We start from the raw sequence: 10,467 nt of genomic DNA on the forward strand, positions 1-10,467 counted from the left end.
AATTGGAAGATAGAGCAAGAAAAAAATGCACAGAGTTAATCACAGACAAGAAAAAACTGAAGAACAAGAAGTATACGTGAGAATTGAGAAGTTTTAACATATAATTAATTAGAGACTAAGGGAAAAGAAAAAGGAATATGAAGGCCAAAATGTAGGAATAGCGAGGTGTGGTGGCTCATAGGCAACGGGATTGCTAGGAGTTCAAACTCATCCTGGGGTACAGGGTAAGAGACTGTCTCAAAAGAGAATATCTGACGGGAGGCTGGCGAGACGGCTCAGTGGCTAAGAGCACCCGACGCTCTTCCAAAGGTCCAGAGTTCAAATCCCAGCAACCACATGGTGGCTCACAACCATCCGTAACAAGATCTGACTCCCTCTTCTGGAGTGTCTGAAGACAGCTACAGTGTACTTACATATAATAAATAAATAAATAAATCTTTAAAAAAAAAAGAATATCTGACGAAAGGATGACTGAGAAATCTCTACAAGTGAAAGATGTGAATTCATAGAGTCAAGACTTGAAGCATTGCTAAAGGGGTAAATGAAGCCTCGGGTGTCGCTGAGTGACAGCACTTGCCTAGCATGTGTGAGGCTCGGGGTTAATCCTCAACAATAAAACAAAACAAACAAAACAAAATGACCTGTTACTGTATAGGAGAGTAAAACAGAACAATGAAATATAAAATCTTGAAATTATTAAAAGGAGCTAGAGATAGACTAACAGCCAATGTTTCCACAGGAACACAGCTGTTAGAACAGTAAGATATATTTAGTGTTCCAAGAGAGTAATTCTATTCTCAGAAGGAACATGCTTTAGGAAGAACATGAAGTAGGGCATTTTCATAGGACGAGAAAATGGAATTATTTTACCAGCATACTTATACTAAAGAAAGTATTAAAGGGTGTTCTCCAGACAGAAGGAAAACAATTCTACATGGAAAGTCTGGAGATAAAGATTTTTAAAGTGACAAAGATCAAAACTCATAGGCCAGAGTCTGGAGAGATGGCTCAGCAGTTAAGGGGACTGACTACTCTTTCAGAGGATCTGGGTTAAAGTCCCAGCATCCACACAGTGGCTCCAGTCCCAGGAGATCCTATGCCCTCTTCTTGCCTCTGAAGGCACTACACATAAGTGATGCACACACATACACATAAGTGGTGCACATACATACTCATAAGTGGTGCACATACATATGTGCAGGCCAAGCACCTGTGTACATAAAATAATAAATATTTTATACACGCTACAAAAACCATTTTAAGACATAAAACATAGAAAATTAAATTCATAGGCTTAGAGAAGGGCTAAATGGAGTTAATTGTTACCTAGAGATTACTAGGGAAAATATAAGGCATCAATTATTTGTACTATTAATATTATAATTTCTAAAAATATGAAAGAGCATTTAACTTCTAAACTATGATCCATGACTGATCCTTTTTAAACTGTATTTTTCTTTCCTTTTTTAGCATGCCTTGTAATTCATTGTTGCTGAAAGCCAGACATCATGTTTTCAAATAAAAGAAACTGAAAAAAATTTTACTGTGATATTTTATATTAACTTGACAGGGAGCCAGGCACCGTTTACTGCTTGCTATATTTATAACTGTCTCTGAGTTTTTCTACAATCCCTTCTTAAGTTTTGTTTTTGTTTTGAGACAGGGTTTTAAATAGCCAAAGCTGGTCTTGAACTCCTGATTTTTCTGCCTCTGCCTCCCATGTGCTAGGATTACAGGCACAGAGCAAGCATAGAACTCTGTCTTAAACAAGGAACTGCATTTCTGAGCCATGACTATCCAAAGCATTTGTTAGGTTCTGTGTTTCCTTTTATGAGACAAGAAGGTATGGGTGTGGGGGTGGGGGTGGAGTTGGTCAGAACAAACTTTTATACAGAAGCCAAGTGGAAATGTCTGGTTTCTTTGGGGACTCAGTTATATCATGTGATGTTTGGCTGAAGCAGACACAGGTAAGAAGATGACAGGCGAGACAATTTTTTGCTGAAGCCGGCATGTGAAAGGAGGCATGGTGTTTAGAAAGAATATAAATATGACCCCACAGACGGTGGGAAGACGCTCTTGCATTGGTTCGCCTTGCAATGCATCACTGATCTTCGCTTGCCGTGACTTTGTAGAGAGGAACTCGCCAAGTAACTTACCTTGATATTTTGGTGACTTCTTGTTGCTTCCTTGGTCTCTTGCCAATTGGCAGAGGCTCTCAGTTTCTTCTGTATTGAACTGCCACTGCTGATTTGTGTTTGGTGTTTGCTGCGTGGACTGGACTGCTGACAACAAAGATTGGAGTCAAACCAAAGAACTATATCTAAACAGGTCCACAGCCCCTGTTTCCTACTGACCTTTCTTTTCTACTACCTCTGGTGGGCTAGAAGAGAGGTTGAGTGTTTAAGAGCCCTTATTAAAGTAGGTTTTGAAAAATCTAAGCCTACACAGGAGACACTCTAAGTAGATTTTAAAACAATTACCACTCCCTGAAGCCCCACCCATCTCCACTCTCTTGGATAGTGAGATGAATCTTTTCCCCAGTTTTCACCTCCAGCAGAGGTGATGCAGACTCTCAGTGAGGGTCCCAGCATGCCCTGGGGGGGGTGGGGGGGGAATAGCAGAACACTGGTCTCTTCCTCTATCTCTGTTTTGTTTCCTAGTTATGAAGTAACCCTACCATGCATTTTAATCACCATGCATGACCTCACCACAGATCCGAAACAGCAGGGCCAACTGATCCAAACCTTCAAAAACCAGGAGCCAAAAGAATCCTTTGCTCTCAAGTTGGTTTATCCCACATATTATATTGAAATAATAGAAGGGGAACTAACACAGCCTCCAAGGCCTGGCAAGCACTTGTGCACTGGCTACCTCTCTGTTGCTATGATAAGACACCATGGCCAAGGCAACTTACAAAGGAAAGCATTTAGTTGGGAGCTTGCCTACCATGACGGCATCAGGCAGGTATGGTGCTGATGCAGAATCTAAGAACTTATACCCTCATCTATAAGAGAGAGAGAGAGAGAGAGAGAGAGAGAGAGAGAGCACATGAGATTTTTGAAACCTCATAGCTCACCCTTAGTGACATATCTTCTTCAACAAGGCCACACTTCCCAATCCTTCATCATACATTCCACCAACTAGAGCACTAAGCATTCAAATATATTGCCTATGGGGGCTAGGCTCATTCAAAGCATCACACCTTGGGTCTACCATTCAATTTCCTGGTGTTCTTTTCTCCTCAGACTGTACATTTTGTATTGCTTTTTATTCCACGTGCTTTTTTTTTTTTTTCTGCAGACCTTCCTAAGAGTGATTACTAAAAACCATGCAACAGTCAACAGGCTGTCTCGAAATCTCTTCTGCCAGAGGAATCAGTCCATTATTTTAAAATTTAGCCTCAGGAAGATTCTTAGGATAAGGGCAGAAGGTAGCCACATGGCCAAAATATCACAAAAATGTTCTCTGGCCCAGTTGCTAATATTGTTCTCCTATGAAACCTCTTGACCCGGGCCCCCAGTCCACATTGCTCCCAGCACTGCTGACCTCTAAGCTCCTACCAGGACGGCCCACTAAGCTATGCTTACAGTGTTTAACTACCTTTCCAGTTCAAAGCCTTCCACATACCTCAAAAATAAGCATGGTCAGGTCTGCCATAGCAATCCTCCACTCCCTGGTACCAAATTCTTTCTTAGTTACTTCTCTATTGCTATGATAAGACACCATGACCTGGCAACTTATGAAATAAATCATCTAATAAGTCCTCTCATTCCAGGGGTTAGAGTCCTGTCAGTGGAACAAAGATCTGTTTGCAGGGACAGCTGAGAACTATCTTAAACAGCAAGCAGGAGACAGAGAATGCCACCAACTAGGGACCAACTCTTCAAACATATAAGCCTGTAGAGGTCATTCTAATTCAAACTGCTACAATCTCTTACCTAGAAGATGTTCAATGAATAGGCACAGCACTGTTTTTTTATTTTATTTTTTGCAATAAAAACACTTAATATGCAATCAAGCTTCATAGAAAGTATACAGTAGCTAACTAGAGCATTGTTGTATAGCAGATTTCTAAAATGTGTTTATCTTTTTGACCCAGATTTTAAGCCCACTGATTAGTATAAAGGTGTTTTATGTTAAGGCAGGCCCCTTACTAGGTAGCCTGGTTGGCCTAGAGCTTGCTATGTAGACCAGACAGATGGGCTTTGGGCTCACAGAGATCTGCCTGTTTCTGTCTCCTAAGTGCAGGGATTGAGGGTGTGTACTTGACAGTATAAAGCGATTGTAAAGAATTAAGGAACATATGGTCATTGTTAGTGAGCAATGTTGGGGGCACAAGGTCCTTGTGTCCAGTGATCACCAGGGAAACCTGGCATGGTTGTCTTTGTAAAGGAAAGAATATATAACCTGCTTTTCTACCCCAAAGGCTGGGGTTTGGACAAGAACAAGGGCAGAAGCCAGTCACATTGAGCTTAATAGCCCGGTAATTTATGTTATCTGAAGAGCCATGGCAAGCTCCAGCAACCAGGACCTAATAATCTAGGTGACCTTTGCATTATCTGAAGGGACAAGCCATATCCAGCTCCTACAACCAGGACTGGATATTCTTAATAATCTAGATTACCCTTACATCATATGTATAATCAGGGGCTCCCCCAAGCTCCCACAACAAGAACTGGGGGTGACTAATAACTCAAATGACCTCTATACACTCTATGACGGAGACCACAGCAGATCTTTCCCAAGGCCTTAAGATAATGCATGTGGCCTAGCTCTGGAAGCCCTCGTGGAAGCAGTGACATGTTCACTGGGTTGAGTTTTGATGTAGTTATTCCTCCTTGTGCACCAGGGATTGTACTATACCAGGAAACCTTTTCCAAATTGTACTGTGTTTTAATATGCTTACAATAAACATCCTGGCATCAGACTCCAGTTTGATCCAGCCTGGCTGAACTGAGTTCTCCTTATTGCCTCTCTGTGGATTGTTTCACTGCTGGCCCCAGGTGCTTGCAGGAACCCCCGACTGAGCAGAGCACAATTGTTTGACATTAGAAAGTCAGAAGCAATCACAGAGGCAGCTCTGGAGTTTCTGTGTGTTTGTTCTTTGTCTTGGGTTCTTCGCTCACACATCTGGTTACCTGGCTTTTCTTCCATAAGCAACAGAGTCATCCAAAGACACTGGAATCTGGGGGTTTGAGAGACTCCTTATTTGAGGCCCACCCCCTTAGGGGTGGCAGGAGAGAACTACTCTATTAGAGTCTTGCCAATGCCCTTTGAATTTCAGTAGCGTGCAGCTTTGATAAGTCTTCCGTTGGACTCAAGTGTTTTCAGCCTTCTTCCTGGGTTTCTAGGGCTGCAGTGGAGTAAGGTGTTAGTGCGCATCTAGTTTTCCTACTCTCTAGCATCTGGCACAGCGCTCAACCTTGTGCTAGGATTCAAGTCTTCAGAGACTGCTCTACGCCTGTATTTAATGTGGGTCGAGAAGGTCTGGGGATCTGACAGTTCACTCTCATGACCTTTAGCCGACTTTTAAGCTCTGCTGACTCCTGTATTTTCCTTGGCATCCCATTCCTGCTGCCTGTGAGCTCTCCGTGTAACCCGAGGATTCAGCCTCTTCAGATCTGCTAAGCCACACGCACCTGCTCATTCCCTGACCATCTCCCAAACACCTGCTGAGATCTCCCACGCATTTCTTTTTTTTCTTTTTCTTTTTTAAAGATTTATTTATTTGTTATTTATGAATACACTGTAGCTGTCTTCAGACACACCAGAAGATGGCATCGGATCCCACCCCAGATGATTGTGAACCACCATGTGGTTGGTGGGAACTGAACTCCCGGTCTCTGGAAGAACAGTCAGTGCTCTTAACCGCTGAGCCATCTCTTCAGCCCATTTCCCACGCAGTTCTGTCCCATCTTTTATTTGCACTGTCCTGTAGATTTGTATAGCATTATATACCCCCAGGCACTCAGGGGTAGGTAAAGGCGATCTGTTCAGTCTGCGTGCACAATGCAAACATCGTTCTCCCATATCAATATATTGAGACAACATCTCTGCTTATTTACTGGGGGAGGACATGCATGCCGTGGTGTTCTTCTGGAGGTCAGAGGACAACTCCCTCTCTCCTTCCACTGGGTGAGTTTTAGAGACTGGACTCAGATCATCAGGCTTGGCGACAAGTACCTTGCATGCTGAGCCATCTTGCTATCTCTCATTGCTTCTTCTTAATGGAAACTAGAATATCCTGTACAGAAACAAGCTTGAACATTGCAAGCTTCCTGTTATTATTGGTTTTTCGCGTGACCAGTCCCCATACAAGAAGCTACCAAGGGACATTTCATTAAAGCAAATGCTATTCCTGTCACTCAGGAAATCCCAAGTGACTAGGGACTGTGTCAGATGCCAACGACAAAAGACAAATATCAGAATTAAAACCGTACCTCAGACTGTGTTCCTTAGGCAATATCAAAGGGTTAGGTGCTTTGTGCTGGTAACTGGGGGCAGAGCCCAGGATCTGACAGTTCACTCTCATGACCTTTAGCCAACTCTGCTGACTCGTGTATTTTCCAGGTGCCTTGGCATCCCCGATCCTGCTCTCTGTGACTTTTCTGTGTAAACGTCTTGTTATATCACTATATCACAGTGGGCCACATTAATTTATTCTATAAATATGAGTTAAACACACACTGGGAAATACTCTAGGCACTAGAGACTGTGTAAACAAGAGAAAGCTTACATTCTGGTGGTAGGAAAGAATAAATGGATGGATGGGTGGATGGATGGATAGATAAATGTATGGATGAATGTATGGGTGGATGGATAGATGAATGTATGGATGGATAGATAGATGGATGGGTGGATGGGTGGATGGATGGATAGATAAATGTATGGATGAATGTATGGGTGGATGGATAGATGAATGTATGGATGGATAGATAGATGGATGGGTGGATGGGTGGATGGATGGGTGGATGCACGAGTGATTGGGAAGAGCTCAAATAGGGGGAAATGTGTGAAGATTGCAGGGAAGGATATTCCAGGCGATAGCAAGGGCAGGTAGGAAGGCCTCCTCAAGAAACGTATTTGGAACTTTCCAGAGATGAGGTCAGAGAGCCGGTGTTATTCTAAATTCCATGGACGCCACTAAGGGGGTCATGGAAAGAAGCTAAATCAGGCAGGGTTTGATTAAAGTGTTCAGAGGGCACCCTGGCTGCTCGGAACGTGCCTGGCAGAGGGCAGAGAGGAAAGAGGGAACCGGATAAGAGGCTGTTGGTGTGCAGGGTACCAGCTGACACTACCGTGGAGCTGGGGGAGATAGACAGGAGGAAGGTCAGCCAGTGACACGTGGCCATTGAGGGTGGAGAAAAGGGGGTGTTTCTAGGTGTGATGGTTTACATATATTTGGCCCAGGGAGCAGCACTATTAGAAGGTACAGACCTGTTGGAGTGGGCATGGCCTTGGAGTAGGTGTGTCACTGTGGGTGTATCACTGTGGGTGTGTCACTGTGGGTGTGGGCTTAAGACCCTCATCCTAGCTACCAGGAATTGAATATTCTGTTAGCAGCCTTCAGATGAGGATGTAGAACTCTCAGCTCCTTCTGCACCGTACCTGCCTGGATGCTACCATGTTCCCGCCTTGATGATAATGGACTGAACCTCTGAACATGTAAGCCAGCCCCAATTAAGTGCTGTCCTTATAAGAGTTGCCTTGGTCATGGTGTCTGTTCACAGCAGTAAAACCCTAACTAAGCCACTAGGTGACTGGGGAACTGGGTGCTCAGTGATGCTTCTCTCTGGTGTAGGGAAGAGATGACATTGTTGACACCCACTGAGAGCTCACCCCACTGCTGACCCCTGAGGACAGTAAACAGAGTCTAAGGACAAGCCCAGCCATGGGGGTGGCTAACTCAGCTACAGAGATGAGAAGCTTCAGCATAGCACGTGGGGGGTTGGGGGACATCACGTCACAGCTGCAGCATCTGAAAGAGACCTGACTGGGTCCTGGCCAGGAACAAAGCCTTTTCACACCTCATCCATTTGGTCTACAGCACAAGCAAAAAGACAGTTTTGCCTCCATTTTACAGAGGCAGAAACAGGCCAGGGGAGACTGTGATCTGCCAGCTCTGCCAGCTAAGATGGATGCTAACCACAGAGGAGGCTGTTCTGCAGTCAGGACTGGGGACTGGTCTGGAATCTTCCTTTTATTCCACATTAGATGTATTTGCATTTGTTTGAGGAAAGCTTAGGAGAGTAATGGGAAACCCAGTAGATTGGAAGGGAGGATTTCAAAGCCCCCAAAGTAATTTCTTAGGGATCCCCCTGGGACACCCCACGATGCCTGTCTAAACATTAGAGCTTTCTTTGCTGTTCTAGACAAACAGTTATTAAGAAGTTGGGGAAGGCTGTGTGAGGTACTGACTAGGGAGTCACAAGAGATGACCCAGAGGGTTCTCAGTGAGATTTAAGGGCACAACAAAGGCATGGAAATTGGAGCTGTCTGTCTTCTCCAGAAGGTGACCTGGTTTGGGGACTGAGATCTTTTTCTTAGATAGAATTTTGGGTTATCCCTGGGGACGCTGCCTCCGCTGCTTTGCTGGCTGTGGTCCCGCCTCCCACCTCCCGCACCCAGCCTCCACCAGGGACTGGTTATTCCCTGATGTCTGTTAGGAGCAGGCCTGGCCAGCAGATCACTCTAGAGTCTCCAAATCAAAGCCTGGACACAATCTCTAAGTCAGCTCAGCACCACTCTCCTGCCTCCTGTCTGCCTCCGTCTACCCAGAGTTCCCCAGGAGCTCCTCAGCATGTCCAGGGCTGAAGAGAGATGGGGGAGCAGAGAGAACGTGTCTTTTGATGGCTGTCTTGGCCTTGTTTGTGTGTTCCCTGTGACCTCCTGAGTGTGTTTATAGTTCTCTGTATAGATCTGAGAAAACACAAAGGCATCAAAGTGACAGGGACTGATACACATCTTTCAGCAATAATTCTGAATATTAATAAAGGTCTCAACTCCTCCACGAAAAGAGTAAACTCCTTCCTCACAGCAGAGGACACCAGCATTTGCATGAAGGCAGTCTACAAAACGTGGGGAGACTCTTTACCAACTACACACCTGAGGGCTAGTGTCTAGACTATGCAAAGAACTCAAAAAGTTAAACATTAAGAAAACAACCCAATTTCAGACGGGGCATAAAACTAAATAAAGAGTTCTCAGAAGCTGAAACACACGCGTGGCGCGAAATATTTTTTAAAATCCTTACCCCCCTTAGCCATCGGGGATATGCAAATTAAAACTAATTTGAGATTTCTTTTTACGTCAGTCAAAATGGCTGAGATTGTAAAGCAAAAAGAAAACCTGGTGACAAATGCTGGCATGGCTGTGGAGAAAAGGGAACTTATTCACTGCTGGTGGGAGTGAAAACTGGTGCAGCTACTCTGGAAGGCAGTGTGAGCTTCCTCCGAAAGCTAGAAATAGATTTACCACAGGATCCAGCTAGACCACTGTGGGGCACACCCCCAAAGGCCTCTCTATCCTCCTGCAGACATACCTGCTCAACCAGGCTCACTGCTGCTGTATCCATAGTAGCCAAGAAACAGAAATGGCTTCGCTGTCCATCACTGATGGATGGATCATGGAAATGTGGTACATTTACACAATGGGATATTACTCAGATGTTAAGAAAAATGAAATTATAATATTCTCCGGTAAATGGGCAAAGCTAAAAACAGGCATTCTGGGTAAGGTAACCCAGACCCAGAAAGGCAAACAGAACGTGTTTTCTCTCATTTGTGGGTAAATCTTGAGCTATGTGTGTGTTTCATTTGGAGCACCCATAGAGGCCAGGGAATTAGCAAGAGTCTGCGGTGGGTATTCAAGGAAGGAGAGATGGAACGTGGTGGCATAGAGCATTGAAGGGGTGAGAAGAACAGGAAGGGTTAGCTGGGGGAGGGGAGGGGAAATGGTAAAGTAGGGAACACAGGGAAAGAAAGCTAACACTAAAGACATTTTCTTAAAAAGTCATATGGAAATATTGCTGTAGAAGCTGCCGCATGTGCGTGTGCGTGATTTAAATGGAGTCACCCTATGAGAGGGTAACAATTCCCCTACTAGACACCACAAACAAGCAAATAAAAAGACCCTTGTCAGGAACAGGTTACCTCTTTTAGAGATGTTGGGTTCGCCTCTAGAAGTTGATGGTAAGGCCCTGTTGTTGAAGCCACCACATACCTGGGTCATAGAACATGGGAAAATCATTGTGATTTTTTTTTCTTTCTCGTGGGTGTAACAGTTAGTATCCCAAAGGGAGTAAAAAAATAACACTGTGAAAATAGCTTATCTTTGTGAGCTGATTGTCTTAAAGAGGGAGGAACTAAGTTCAAAAGAAGACTGTAAAAGAACGGGAGAGTTGATCTAGCCCACAACTGCCCCTGGCTCGGGAGTTGTATGTCTTCTCCTGGGCCCTGTGCATGTGAG

This window comes from Mus caroli, chromosome 1 (genome assembly GCF_900094665.2).
Source record: "Mus caroli chromosome 1, CAROLI_EIJ_v1.1, whole genome shotgun sequence".
NCBI classification, from domain to species: Eukaryota; Metazoa; Chordata; class Mammalia; order Rodentia; family Muridae; genus Mus; species Mus caroli.